This window comes from Erythrolamprus reginae, chromosome 1 (assembly GCF_031021105.1).
Source record: "Erythrolamprus reginae isolate rEryReg1 chromosome 1, rEryReg1.hap1, whole genome shotgun sequence".
Classification (NCBI taxonomy): domain Eukaryota; kingdom Metazoa; phylum Chordata; class Lepidosauria; order Squamata; family Dipsadidae; genus Erythrolamprus; species Erythrolamprus reginae.
Genome location: NC_091950.1, coordinates 34949837 through 34964892, shown reverse-complemented (window position 1 = coordinate 34964892; position 15056 = coordinate 34949837). Strand labels below are relative to the sequence as shown.

General features: G+C 41.9%; 1 protein-coding gene across 18 annotated transcripts in view; it reads left to right on the top strand.

Annotated features, from left to right (window-relative positions):
- The window catches only part of NIN (ninein), a 173438-nt gene that overhangs the window by 73668 nt on the left and 84714 nt on the right, over positions 1-15056 (top strand). The gene's annotated exons all lie outside the window — the stretch shown is intronic.

Below are 15056 nucleotides of genomic sequence, written 5' to 3'. Positions count from 1 at the left end.
ACACAATGAGGGTTATATTGGGTATACATATAGTAAATATAAAATGAAGATTATAGAGGATATATTCATAGAAAAATATATCTAAGAAAGAAGAGAAGAGAAGAAATAGGAATAAAGTATATCAATGAAAGAACAGAAGAAGAGATATAGGAATAGAAGAAAGGTATAGGAGATATAGGAGAGCAATAGGACAGGGGATGGAAGGCACTCTAGTGCACTTATGCACGCCCCTTACTGACCTCTTAGGAATCTGGAAAGGTCAATCATGGATAATCTAAGGGTAAAGTGTGGGGGGTTGGGGATGACACTATGGAGTCCGGTAATGAGTTACATGCTTCGACAACTCGGTTACTGAATCCATATTTTGTACAGTCAAGTTTGGAGCGGTTAATATTAAGTTTAAATCTGTTGTGAGCTCTTGTGTTGTTGTGGTTGAAGCTGAAGTAGTCACCGACAGGCCGGACGTTGCAGCATATAATCTTGTGGACAATACTTAGATCATGTTTAAGGTGTCTTAGTTCTAAGCTTTCTAGACCCAGGGTTGAAAGTCTAGTCTCGTAAGGTATTCTGTTTCGAGTAGAGGAGTGAAGGGCTCTTCTTGTGAAATATCTTTGAATGTTTTCAAGGGTGTTAATGTCTGAGATGCATAGGTCTGCATGGATCCTGATCCACTTCCATTTGCAGAAAATACATTGTTGTGATTCCGTCTGAGGCCCCTCAGGGAACGGCTGATCCTCTGCCGGCTTCCTGCTCAGAGGGGGAGGATGAGGAACAGGAGGTTCAGGCAGACGGGGAGGAGGAATCTCAGGCTGAGGGAGAGGGAGGACAGCCAGAGTCCCCCAAGAGAGAGCTCTCCCCAGCAAGCAGCCTGGATTCCTTAGATGAAAATGCACAAGCAATAATCGATCTCCGGCAGAGAAGAGCAACACAACGAAGGGGACAATTAGCCAGGTACTTTCAGCACTAAAGAGGCAACAGCTGGGTTTGAGTGTGGTGCTCTCTGGAAAGGCTGAAAAGGCAGACCCACCCTTCCTGGCTTGTGGAGTATTATCTTTGGGAGTCCTGGGACCTGGCTGTGATCTTTGGCGTCTTGGAATTCTGGTTTGTGACTTTGAATACTGAAACCTTGGGGGGAAAAGGTGTGGGTCTTATTCTCTACAGTGGTGGGTGTGCCAGCAAGAAGTCTGCTGTATTGTCTGGCCATCAGGACTCTGCTGTGAAGTCTCATAGCCTGCCTGTTGGGAAGAACAGGTTTTTCTCTGTGTTTATTTTTCACACTATAAAGTGCTTTTGCTTTTACCAGCGTGTCTGGCTGCTTTTTCCAGTTGGTGTTGAAGTCTGGGGGCACCCAGACAGAACACAAATGCAGTCTAATTGCTGTCTAACTTTCTTTCTAATGTTAAAATGCCAGAGCATCATCCAACTTAGCAGATGTCAAGATCTTACTGAAAGATTGTCAAGATTCTAAAAGCAAAGAATTTAAAGGTTGGGGCAGATAAGGATGTTATTAGCTCTTCTCTGGCCTGTTTTTTGTTTTTTTTTGCCCCAGGTAAGGTATTTATAAACTTTTCCTGATGACCCAGCATTTGTCAGGGACACTGGAAGAATGGCTGGAGGGAAAAAACCAAGTCTTCAAATGCAAATTGCCCAAGGAGGTCATCCAATCTAAGTGATATGGGGAGAATTGATCCCTTGGGTTGTACTTCCATTCCTGCTTGAGGGTTATGTGCAATGGGAATGTGATGCCCATTAATGATCCAGGAAGTATCGTTTTGAATTGGAAGTTATATTACTGATCCTAGCAGCTCTCTCGCTCTATCTCTAAGTTGACAGACATTCTCACATATATTTTAACCCATGTGTGTGTACAAGCATATATACACAATCCCCCTGATAAAGATGATGCAGTCGTATTACCTGAGACTTCATAAGAGTATCCAAGATTCATTTTGGAGCATATTCATTCATAGAACACCTCTTAATATTCCCTGTGTGGCTTTTTCTTCTACTATCCTTTTGCCAGAATAGATAGAAGAATCATAAATGAATTTTAACTATAGTGTGACCTCCTTGCTTGTGGAAACTGTGTAGAATTGATAAGGGAAATGTGTTCATTCTGTCAAGTAACACGTGCAACAAAAGAAAACTCCAAAACTTGGATTTCCTCAAAGTCACATTTTATTAGAGATGTCAGATTGGCACATCTGGGGAAACCTGAATCTGAAAGCTTTCAGGGTTTCCCCCACCCAAAGGAAAGTTCAAGTCCCTGCCCAACACCCACAGGTCCATCACATGGTCCAATCAGAGTACCATCCCAGTGTCAGGCCGAAAGCCATCATGTGGTGTTAGAGGCTTTGGCCTGCCACAATAGCACAGTATTAGGGGAATTGGGAGGGGTAGTTGAATGAGAGAAAAGTTACTAGCCACAACAAATTCCTTTCTTAGAGTCCAAGGTCATCTTTTGTTTTGCATCAACTGAACAAAAGAAGACGTCAGTCGAATCCCTGCACTCGGACTGGTCCACGTGATGAACTTGTGGGTGTGGGGATGGGGGATGAACCTTAACCTGAGTGGAGTACTGGAAAGAAGTTAGTATCGGAATGACCATTACGTCACCAACATGGCTCTGCTAATAAATTGAACATTATGTGAGAAAACTGGAGTGGAACCTGAAATGAACTATCAGAAGCAGGGACTGTTGAAATTAGCAGTTGTTTATTTGCAGATAACAGTAAACAGGCAAAAGCTATTCAGCTGTCAAAGACGCGAAAAAGGTCTGAGGGAAAGTGGCGCATCTCTATCTTTTATAGGCTTCCCCCCCCCCCGCAACAGAATCCATTTGACACAGCCAGAATCAACAGCCAATCAGAACACAACATGCAAATACAGTACCTTAGGTACCCTTTTCCTTATTTCATATGCAGATACTTAACAGAACCTGATTTCTTTCTCAGATGCTATTTGGGGCGTTGACACCCAGCTGTAGGTGCCTCCCAATTCCAGCCTCCCAGGTGCAGGGCAAGTTGTCCTTGAACCTCTGAGAAAGGAATGTTATTATGACCATATATCTCCCATACTCTACACAATTTCCCCTCCCAATTTCCCACAGTAGTAAATATAGCAGGTCTGAAGGTCCAATATAAAAGATGGTTTCCAGGCCTGACACATTCACTAAGTCATGTCTGACTTTTCATAACCCCTTGAACTAAAGCATGCCAGACCCACCCCCAATCCTCACTGTCTCCCAGAGTTTGCTCACGTTCATGTTCATTGCATCAATGACACTATTGAACCGTCTCATCCTCTGCTGTCCCCTTCTGCTGATGAGAAAAAGGCAAACTGGTAAATGCTCCAACAGGCAATCAACAGTTAGAAGAAAAAAATGACAAGTTATCCTGGTCAGTCACTAGTACCGGAATTGCCATCTTGAGTCTTGTTCTACTCCTAGGTGTTGTGGTTAGCTCTGGCCCAGCTCCTGCCCCAAGGAATGTGCAGGTGGATGTGGGGGAAACATCCACATGCCGCAGGCCTGTTTTGCTCCCGATGGAATCTGCCGACGAAGCCTTCTCTGACCAAGGAAGCGTGAATGACAGAGAAGAGGGGAGTTTGGCAGACAGCCCAAGAGGAGATCAATCATCTGTAGTATCATCCTTGGATTCTGAACAAGAATTAATGACACATCCACGCATGCGTAGAGTGGTGCATAGGAGACAACAACTGAAGGATTATTACAAGAGAAATGAGGCCACCTGTGGTTGGGTGGGGCTGCTGTAATTAGTGCTACAGATAAAAGTGCAACCTGGTGTTTTAGCCTCATGGCAGTTTATCTGATTCATTGTTTCGTCAAGATCGTGGTTTTTGTGCTGTTCAAAATTATGTGTGGACTCTCTGGACTTTAGAATTGGACTCAATTTCCCAGTTATTGGGTGAGCAATTGGATTGCATTTAACCTGTGCCTTGTGTGTACCAGAAAATCCCTTTGACATTTAAAAAGGGAGCTGTTTCTGTCTTTCTGTTTATAAAAACTTTTGGGTTTTCCTTTTATCGTGTGGTGTGTGTCTTCCTGGACTAATTACCCTGTAATTACGGGTGGTTGAAACACACCGGCAGAACACTAGGTATCTCCAAAATTCAAGGAGGATGAGCACCCACAAAATGGTGGCAAGTATAAATGGAGCTGTGGCCCAGGACAATTACTAGTGACTTTTAAACTTATGATGAATTTTTTCTTTCCTTATTTGTGCCTCAAAATGGAATGCAGCTCCAGTCTTACTTTGCAAAGAGCATCCAGAGGGGACAGAAGCAAACTAAGGGAATCCTTGGTGTTTTCAGAGACAACTTAATTAGTTGCCAAGAGTGAACTGCTGGAAGTGCACATGGAGCAGGAGCTACAGTTAGTTATCTCTTTGATAGCTATGGGAAAGATAATCTTTGGACAAAGGCTGGAGTTGTAGCCACTGAGCATTGTCCTCATGCAACTTTAGGAAAGGCAGAGTTGAGTCAAAAGAATATTCCATAAATACTGTTCAGCCCAAGTACTTAAGTTGCTACAATTGTAAGTAAGTCTGATGTCCCAGTGAAGATACTGAACTAGGTTTGAGAAGATCCATGCTCACCTCATAGTAGTGGAAGGTTATTATATGATTTAGGACTAAACACTCTTTCTCAGCCAACCTACCTGAAAGGCTTGTTCTGGGGGGAAAACTGGAGGACAGAATGCACTAAATATTTTGAGTCGCTGGAAGAAAATAGGCTACACATCAAGCAAATAATAAATCTAACAAATAGAAAAGTAAGAGAAGGAAATAAATGATGGAATGTTCTTTTTACAACCCCATCCATCCATCCATCCATCCATCCTGGAGTTGAAAAGCTCTATGAGGGCATTGAGAAACCCTTGCCCAGTGCAGGAATCTAAATTAAAGCATCCTTAACAGATGTGTGCCTGGTTTTCACTTGAACACACTCGTCATCTTCCTGGATAATTAGGTCTATTGTGAAATTGTTCTTATCATTCGGATTTTTTTCCCCTAATTGTTTGCAGATTTCTCAAATCTTTCTTCTCTCTCTCTCTCTCTCTCTTCATTTATTTATTTTATTTATTTGTCAAACATACATAGGATAGTATAAACATAACATAAGTAATGATTTTAAAAGGACAATGGGACAGTAGGACAGGGATGGTAGGGACAATGGTGTGCTTATGTACACCCCCTACAGACCTCTTAGAAACAGGGAGAGGTCAACTGTAGACAATCTAAGCTTAAAGTTTTTGGGGTTTGGGGAAGAAACCATAGAGTCAGTTAGTGCATTCCAGGCATTGATCACTCTATTGCTGAAGTCGTATTTTCTGCAGTCGAGTTTAGAGTGGTTTACATTTAGTTTGAATCTATTACGCGCTCGTGTATTGCTGCGGTTGAAAGTGAAGTAGTCATTAACAGGAAGGACATTTTGGTATATGATTTTATGAACTATAGTTAGATCAGATCGAAGGCGACGTAGTTGTGAATTCTCTAATTTCAGTATTTCAAGTCTGGTGGAATAAGGTATTTTGTTGTGAGCGGAGGAGTGAAGGACTCCTCTCTCTCTCTCTCTCTCTCTCTCTCTCTCTCTCTCTCTCTCTCTCTCTCTCTTTTCCCCCCTCTCTCTCTCTCTTTCTCTCTCTCTCTCTCTCTTCCCTCCCTCCCTCTTTCTTTCTCTGTCAGCTGCTGAAACATAATCAAGGTCTTTTAGAATTAGCACAAGATCCAGCTGTCCCAGCACTGCAGTGATCAGACAGAAGTCACCAGCAAAGCTCACAAGACAATTCAGTGCACAAAACCATGCTTCTGTTTGTTTGCTCTCCTAGGAGCCAGCAATGTAAAATATATAATCTCTAATTATAAGATTTGGCATAGCAATTAGACTATTTTGAATGAATTTGCACAACATGTTTAATTGCTTGTTGGATTGATCGATTGTATGAATTGGCACAATACAGGCTGGTATGCTAACCAAATGGGCTGAGTATGCACGACATGCAAAAACCACACCAAAAACAAATCTTGCTTAAAGATAATTTGGTGTAGTATCAATTGGGCAAATGCAGCTGTTAAATTGGTAACATTGCTGAATTGTGGGGATAGTAATTTTTTTTAAACTTGATTTAAGATGTTGGGTGGGAGATTGGTGTTCTGTGTTTCTAAAATAGCAGTACAAAACAGCTGGATGTTTTTGTCTAGATTCGGAAATTAAGCAAGATCAGCCTGGTTAATACTTGGATGAAAGATCAATAGAGAAGCCCAAAGCTATTTTGTTTTAATGCAATAGGAAGTGAGCTTCATTTAAAGGCACTTTGCCTTTTTATCGTTGTAAAAAGCTGCACACATTTCACATTATTGTGATTGCTTAGGGCATCTGGAGTATAACTCCATAACAGGTTCATTACAAAATAAATAATCCGAGTTAAGCTTAGGCTTTTTAACCCTGTAACGCTGCGTAGACTTTTTGACTACAAGGACTTAAAGAACTCCTGTTTTTGCTGAGGATCTGAGGTGGGAAGTGACATAACTTTTCTTTTTTTTTTCTTTTTCTTTGGAGATAGCCATAAACAAATAAAGCCCTAAATGGCTCGGGGCCAGATTATTTATGGGACCCCCTCTGACCTCATACCAGCCAGTAAGGGCCCACAGATCGGGCCTTCTCCAGGTCCCGTCTGCCAAGCAATGTTGTTTGGCGGGACCTCGGGGAAGAGCCTTCTCTGTGGTGGCTCCGACCCTATGGAATCAACTGCCCCCAGAGATTCACACTATTGGTTTTCTGGAAAGCCGTTAAAACCTAGTGTGTGTAAAGTTCTTTTTAGGTTATTATTTTATTGTTTTATTATATTACTGGTTTTATTGTGTATATTTATTGCATTAGTACTGTTGTATTTATCCCCACTTGTTAGCCGCTCTGAGTCTGCTTCGGAATGAGCAGCACATAAATACAATAAATCAATATTTTTTTAAAAAAAAACAACAACAATGGCTTCATTTAGCTAGGGATTAACAACCTTTCTGAAAGGAAGATGTGACTCAAGGTCAGTGTGCATCAATAATGGCTCACTCAATGTATCCAAATGCAAACTCCCCATAGGTCTGAGGAATTTTCAGAATCACAAGAGTTATATTTCACTAAAGTGCAGGGCAACCAAGAGACGTCGATGGGTTTTTACATCAAGTGAGCACAATTTTAGATTTGCGTCACAGAGTCTGAAGTCTGAGCGCCCGGACATTACAAAACAGCAGCATGGTATCTGTGCATTTGATCATTTTAATTAATGGTATATTCTGGGGTGGGAAGGGGAGAGAAGAAAAAGGCTGTCATGCAACAGCAGATGGCTGGGCGGAAGAGGGAACTCTGAAAGACGGGAGGAAAGATTGCATTAAGGAATTCTGAACCGCAGATGCTTCTGTAGGTTTTGAGTTCGGTCATTGTGGAAACTTTTGGCCATCTGTTCTTTGGGCTAGCAAAAGGCTTGGGTCTATCAAAGTAATATATTCCAGGAATCTCACAAGGGCAAGGACTCCCCCCTCCTCCCTAATGTGTGTGACCCCCACCCAGCTGCAGAACAATAGCTGTCTGTATGAGAGTACCTGGCATGGATGGGGGTGGGTGGGAGGAGGTTTATGGCACACAGAATCCATAGAGAGTCTCCCCTTTTGTCTTAGCTGCAATCTGTTGGCTTGCCTTTGGGGGCAGCCATTTTGGGTCTAGTGACCTCTGACCTCATTCGCCTTCCCTTCACAATGAAGCTCTTGTTGAGCATCGGGTATGGTAATGAGCAAGCGTGTGTGCAAAAAGGAGATCTGCCAGCTGAGATTGGTGTGGCAGCATCCCGAAACAATGGGGGGGGGCTTAATACAATGGGGGGGAACCAAGTGGAGATGCTTGTAAAAGAGCAGACTTGCCAGAGCTTTGCCCTTTGTCATCAAAATTAAGTTGAGGTTGACAGTTGTGTGGATGGTCGATAATGGATTTTCGGAATGGAAGGGTGGATATACCGACTGTATTTGCCGTAACAAAAACATAAACATGTTTAATGGACTGAAATGTCTTAATTTTAACATCTTTTTCCATTTTTTTTCTTTTTTCTTTTCTTCTTTGTTTAGTGCTAATGTTTGTTTATGTATTTTTTGTGTATTATTATTATTATTATTATTATTATTATTATTATTATTATTATTATTTGTAAGCTACTTAAAACCCACCTCTGCCACCAGGCATGGGGGAATTGAGATACCCTTTCCCCCTAGGCCTTTACAATTTTATGCATGGCATGTCTATATGTATGTTTGGTTTTTTATTATAATGGGTTTTAATTGTTTTTAGTATTGGATTATTGTTATACGCTGTCTTGTTGTTGCTGTTAGCCACCCCGAGTCTCCAGAGAGGGGCGGCATACAAATCCAATAAATAAATAAATAAATAAATTATTATTATTATTATTATTATTATTATTATTATTATTATTATTATTAATTAGATTTGTATGCCACCCCTCTCCGAAGACTCGGGGCAGCTCACAACAGTATTACTTTTTAATGTTTAAATTTCAATTTTTATTTTTTATTTTTAAAAAGGAAGGGTGGGTATTCTTTGATGAAATCCATTTCATAGGAAGACAGCCAGAGCTTCATTGTCGAAAAAACTACCCCCAGTTTATTTCTCCTGCATTTTTCCTTCCCTTTTCTTTTTTTTTTCAATTATCCTCAACACTCTTTCTGGAATTTCACACATTTTTTTTTCTTCTTCTTGGGGAGGTTCTGCTCTGCAAGTTGCAAATATCTAAACACCTTCGGGCCTGTTTGAGGCTTTGCATCTCCCATTACAAACCTCTCCCGTTGTTAAGATCTGCAAAATAATTTATTTTAAAGATCTCTTCATCGCAGCCCTACTCCATAGGGGGCTTTGACAGCTGATGTTGCCCAGGGTGAATTAATGCCATCATGTTGTTTTACTTTCCTATGTGATGTGATGTGAGAGGATGTGATGATTTTAAGAGCTAATTTGTTGTAGTAGTTAAGGAACCAGGGTAGAAAATTAGAGGCTGAGACTGAGAGCTCTAATCCCTCCTTAGGCAAGAAGCCAGCTGGGTGACCTTGGGCCAGTGACACCTTCTTGGCCCCAAGAAAGATGGCAAACCACTCCCGAAATCTTGCCAAGAGAACTGCAGGCAGTTGCAGGCAGTTACCAGGAGTCAACAATGACACAGGCACCGATTTTTTAAATGATTTTACTATATTAATTTATGGTTTTAAAAATAATGTTTACAATTAAGGATGTTCAAAAACTTATGGTGAGTCAATTGATTTGAATCATATACAGGCAGGGTTGCTACTTACCGCCATTACTGGTGCAATGCGTGTGCAGTTTCAGATCACCGATGTGCACGCACAGGTGTCGAAGTGAGCTTTTACGCATGCCCTTGTCCAGTCAGTGAAGCACTGGAAGTGATGTGCCGGTGCCTGGAGGCTGTTGGGGTCTGGATGGGTGTCAACAGACTCAAACTCAACCCTGATAAGATGGAGTGGCTGTGGGTTTTGCCTCCCAAGGACAATTCCATCTGTCCATCCATTACCCTGGGGGGGGGGTTATTGACCCCCTCAGAGAGGGTCCGCAAATTGGGCATCCTCCTCGATCCACAGCTCACATTAGAGAAACATATTTTAGCTGTGGCGAGGGGGGCGTTTGCCCAGGTTCGCCTAGTGCACCAGTTGCGGCCCTATCTGGATCAGGAGTCACTGCTCACAGTCACTCACGCCCTCATCACCTCGAGGCTCGACTACTGTAATGCTCTCTACATGGGGCTACCTTTGAAAAGTGTTAGGAAACTTTAGATCGTGCAGAATGGAGCTGCGAGAGCTATCATTGGCTTCCCTAAATATGCCCATGTTATACCAACACTCCGCAGTCTGCATTGGTTGCCGATCAGTTTCCGGTCACAATTCAAAGTGTTGGTTATGACCTATAAAGCCCTTCATGGCACCGGGCCAGATTATCTCCGGGACCGTCTTCTGCCGCACGAATCCCAGCGACCAGTTAAGTCCCACAGAGTGGGCCTTTTCCGGGTCCCATCAATTAAACAATGTCGTTTGGCGGGACCCAGGGGAAGAGCCTTATCTGTGGCGGCCCCGGCCCTCTGGAACCAACTCCCCCCAGAGATTAGAATTGCCCCCTCCCTCCTTGCCTTTTGTAAGCTCCTCAAAACCCACCTCTGTCGTCAGGCATGGGGGAACTGAGATATTCTTTCCCCCTAGGCTTCTACAATTTATGCATGGTATGTTTGTATGTATGATTGGTTTTATAACAAGGGTTTTTAGCTGTTTTAGTACTGGATTTCTACATGCTGTTTTTATCACTGTTGTTAGCCGCCCCGAGTCTACGGAGAGGGGCAGCATACAAATCCAATAAATAAACAAACAAGCAAGCAAGCAAGCAAGCAAGCAGGAAGGAAAATCTTGTGAGTGGACGTGTACACGAGGGAGATTTTGGTGAGTTTTTGCTTCCGCACATGTGCAAAAGCAAAAAAATTGCCAAAATCTCATGTGTGTTTGCATCCCCTCGCAAGATTTTGCTTCCTGTGTAGCTCCATTTTCGCTACAGGTACGCAGTGTGGCACGTACAAGGTAGCAAACCGATACTGGTCATACATAAAACTTAACAAACATTTTTGTCATGAGGGGGGAGAACCTGCTCTTGCATTGCTCCAGGTCTTGAATTGCACTCCTTTGGGTGCAGGTGGTCCCCGGGTTACAGCCACCATCGGGCCCAACACTTCTGTCCCTAAGTGAAACATTTGTTAAGTGAGCTTGCCCTATTTTACGACTTTCCTTGCCACAGTTGTTAAGGGGATCATTGTAGTTGTTGAAATAGGCAAACTGTTCCTAAGTGAATCGGGCTTCCCCCATTGACTTTGCTGGTCAGGAGGTACAAAAATGGACTGTGTGAACCCAGGATACTGCAACCGTCATAAATATGAACCAGTTTCAAGTGTGAAATATGGATCTAAGTCACTTTTTTTCAGTGCCGTTGTAACTCTAAAGAGTCACTAAATGAACAGTTGTAAGTTGAGAACTACCTTTATTTGTTCTTCATATTCTTTCAATAGAGTATTTCTAAAAGATATACAGTGATTAGTTTGTTAGTTGCCCACATGGATTATTTTCCATGTGTGTTTTTTAAAGTACTCTTTAAGCAAAATTTGTTGAGATGAAAAGGGTGGGGTGGGAAATAATTTCTGCAATTATTATTTTTAAAATAATATATCTCCACGTACTTTAGACTGGAGACTCTTTTTATTCTTTTTCTTAGAGCCTTCCTATGAACTAGGAAAGAGTGGTTTGCAGCTGGTGGTTTGTATTAATAGCCTCAAAGTTATCTGTCTGGGAACAATTCTTTCACTTAAGTTTTAAACTAGGGTTTGCCAAACATGGCAACTTTAAGACTTGTGGACTTTAACTCCCAGAATTCTCCAGCCAGCTAAGTTTGAAAACCTCTGTTTTAAACCATTCAGTGATTTCCAAATCTGGTTATTATTAATCTGAATATATTTTTTTTGGTATTTTACATTCCATTTTTGGTTTTGAAAACTAAGGTGCTTGCCAAAGTAGGAAGACAGGGAATTAATAAAACAAATAATTTATGTTTGCATTGAAGAAAAAGAACAAGATTGATGAATAGAAAGAGGAAGTACAGTACAAACAGACAAAGATTATACCTTCTTGCAATTTTACCCAAACAATATTCTTTGTGAAGCATGTACAGAGACCACATTGTGACTATTTCCAAAACATTAGCCCTGAGAAGACTAGCCTGTTAATATCCAGAATATCGAGAATGATCAGAGGTAATGACATAATATAAGGAAGTGGCAGCTCTAAGAGTACAGTACTTGCTGTATGCTGCCAAGAATCCAAAAGGAGTTGGGTAGCTTGTAAATTTAATAAATTCAATTCAATTCAATTCAATTAAAATGTATGGACTTCAACTTCCAGAATTCCCCACCCAGCATGCCCTTGCGATGGCTAGATTTAGTAACTATGATCTAAGGCAGTGATGGCAAACCTTTTTTCCCTCGGGTGCCAAAAGAGCATGTGCACACACTATCACATATGCGTGAGGGCCCACACCCATAATTCAATGCCTGGGGAAGGCAAAAACAGCTTTCGAGGCCCTCTGGAGGCCTGTTTCCTAACTTCTGGTGGACCCAGTAGGCTCGTGTTTTGCCCTCCCCAGGCTCCAAAGGCTTCCCTGGAGCCGGAGGAGGGTAAAAACAGCCTCCCCCATCCCCCCAAGGGCCCTCTGGAAGGCAAAAATGCCCTCCCAGAGCCTCTGTGCCGCACATACATGCACATTGGAGCTGAGCTAGGGCAACAGCTCACGTGTCAGCAGATATGGCTCCGGGTGCCACCTGTGCCATAGGTTCACCATCACTGATCTAAGGTATGTCTTTCTAATCTTATGCCATCCAGATGGGTTGGAGTTCAGTCCCCTTATTTCTCCATCCACTGTAGACCTAGATCTTCTTGTAGCAACTATCTTGTCCATATATGCCTGGGAGAATAGCAATACTGTCTTTGGAGAGGGGCGGCATACAATTCTAATAAATTATTATTATTATTATTATTATTATTATTAATAATAATAATAATAATAAATAATATTGGAATCCCAATTTCTCCTTAGCCTTTTGGATGATGAATAACAGAAACTATAATGCAGAGCTTTTTAAAGGCAGAGGACCTGATCCAGTGCCCATTATTTTCTTGGTAGTGTAGTAAGAATAAACATGGTTTCAGTTTTGCCTTAGGCAGCAGTCCCCAACCTTTTGAACACCCGGGTCAGGTTCCATGGAAAAGATTTTTTCCACAGACCAGGGGTGGCGGTGTGTGTTTTGTGCACTACTCAGATCCCATACATGTGCAGGTGAAGCTTCACTCACTTGTGTGGACTGATTCCCAATGGACCACAGATGGGTGCTGGTCCATGGACTGGGAGTTGGGGACGCAACTTTTCTGGTGCTTTCTTCAGATCTGTTGTCCCTATAGATCGAGTTTCTAGTTTCTTTTGCTTTGTATCAACCAATGGGACAGATTGCTTTTGGAAGTTGTGGGAGCTTCATCACTGGAGGCTTTCAAGAAGAGATTGGACTGCCATTTGTCAGAAATGGTGTAGGATTTCCTGCTTAGGCAAGGGGTTGGATTAGATGGCCTGCAAGGTCCCTTCCAACTCTGTTAATCTAATTTTAATTTTTTAAAATATTTATTTTATTTATTTATTTATTTATTTATTTTGTCCAATACATAATACACATTGAAGAGAATAGATATGTAATAATATAAGTAAAGAAAAGAATAGAAGAAAAGATATAAAAGTATAGGTGAACATATTAGAAAGGAAGAAAAGATAAATGAGATAAGGAGAGCCAATTGGACAGGGGACGGAAGGCACACTGGTGCACTTATGCACACCCCTTACTGACCTCTAAGGAACCTGGAGAGGTCAATCGTGGATAGTCTAAGGGAAAAATGTTGGGGGTTAGGGGTTGACACTACTGAGTCAGGTAATGAGTTCCACGCTTCAACAACTCGGTTGCTGAAGTCATATTTTTTACAGTCAAGTTTGGAGCGGTTAATATTAAGTTTGAATCTGTTGTGTGCTCTTGTGTTGTTGCTATTGAAGCTGAAATAGTCATTGACAGGTAGAACGTTGCAGCATATGATCTTGTGGGCAATACTTCGATCTTGTTTTAGGCGATGTAGTTCTAAGCTTTCTAGACCTAGGATTGATAGTCTGCTTTCGTAGGGTATTCTGTTTTGAGTGGAAGAGTGAAGGGCTCTTCTGGTGAAGTATCTTTGGACATTTTCAAGGGTGTTGATGTCCGAGATGTGGTATGGGTTCCAGACAGATGAACTGTATTCAAGGATGGGTCTGGCAAAAGTTTTGTAGGCTCTGGTGAGTAGCGTGAGATTGCCAGAGCAGAAGCTGCATAGGATCAGATTAACAACTCCAGAAGCCTTTTTGGCGATATTGTTGCAGTGGGCTTTGGCACTTAGATCATTTGATATTAGTATTCCAAGGTCTTTTACTGAGTGGGGGTTGGCTGTGAGATTTTGTTTATTCAGTTTATATATGAGGTTCGGATTCTTTGAGATGCTGCTTTAAAACTCTGCAACCTAAATATCCAGGCCATTTAAAAAAAAATTTTTTTGCAGCTGTGGATATAAACAATGAATTGCTTCATAAACAGTTATAGAGGCAGATCTCCTAGAGTCGCATTGGGAGATATTATAGTATTTCGGTTACAACTGTGTTTTGATGCCTGTTTTAAAAATAAACCAACCATTACTTGTCACATCGGCTGAGTCTTTGCTACTGTCGGATTCGTACAGCCCAGAGCTCTCCATATGGAGTGACAGATGTTGAGCCCGAAGAAGAAAAACAAGCTCCCAAATCCTTGAAGCAATCATTTGTTCTAGTTCTAGATTTGCAGGGATTAGTTATGGAGTCCTCTCTTCCTATTGCAGTTTGGAAGTAGCCTGCGTATTTGAAAAATAGACATGCTTTTGTTTACTCCTCGGTCTTTGTCCCTTTGCAAAACGAGATTGGGGGTCTAAATCTTGCAGGGAAATCTCAGTAAAGGGAATCTGTTGAGAGGGATGAAATCTCTTCTGCCCAACTTCTTGGGTTCATCTTTTCAAAGGGCAGAGGGTGATAGAGTGCACTGGTCTCATCCCTTCCCCCATTATGCCTTTTTAATGTAAATATGGATCTCTTTTCTGCTGTGTATATGAATGGGGATAGACATGTTTTTTTTAATTTTAAAAAAAACCTTTATCACATGTTGAGGTTAGCTCTGGCCCAGCTCCTGCCCCAAGGACTGTGGATGTGGGGGAGACATCCACATGCTGCAGGCCTGTTTTGCCCCCGGTGGAATCTGATGATGAAGGCTCCTCTGACCAAGAAGACATGAGTGACAGTGAGGAGGAGAGTGGGGCAGACAGCTCAGAAGGAGATCAATTATCTAGCTCCTC